Here is a 746-nt window from a genome sequence, read left to right as displayed (position 1 = left end):
GTATAAGCTCACTGGCTCACCTTCAAAACACACACACACACACACACACACACAAGTATCAGCTCACTGGCCCACCTGCAAAACACATACACACACATTCCATCTATATCACTTTACCACATACAGTACATGCAGAAGCACAGTCTTGTGTCTAACATCACAGTCTGTCATGCACATTTGTACACACACACACACACACTTCATCTACATCACACATACTGTACGTGCATCTTGAACATCTCTCTCCTTTCTCTCAAACACACACACACACACACAGAAAAAACACACACACAGACAGAAACACACACACACACAGAGAGAAACACACACACACACACACACACTGCTGTGTCTACAGTGTTCATGTGACCAGATAGAGCTCAGTGTTAGTGAAGGCCAAGGCCAGAGCATCATGTGACATCATAGGCTGGAGGAACAGGACAGGAGCGGTGGGAGAAGAGTGTGTGTGTGTGTGTGTGTGTGTGTGTGTGTGCCCACTCTGAGCAGGACAGGAGTGGTGGGAGAAGAGTGTGTGTGTGTGTGTGTGTGCCCACTCTGAGCAGGACAGGAGTGGTGGGAGAAGAGTGTGTGTGTGTGTGTGTGTGTGCCCACTCTGAGCAGGACAGGAGTGGTGGGAGAAGAGTGTGTGTGTGTGTGTGTGTGTGTGTGTGTGTGTGTGTGTGAAGGATGGGGGGGGAGAGAGAGGTAGAGAGAATAAAAGGATGGAGAGAATGGAAGAGAAGTGG

This window comes from Sprattus sprattus (genome assembly GCF_963457725.1).
Source record: "Sprattus sprattus genome assembly, chromosome: 16".
Lineage (NCBI taxonomy): Eukaryota > Metazoa > Chordata > Actinopteri > Clupeiformes > Clupeidae > Sprattus > Sprattus sprattus.
Note: the sequence above shows the minus strand (reverse complement) of the source record.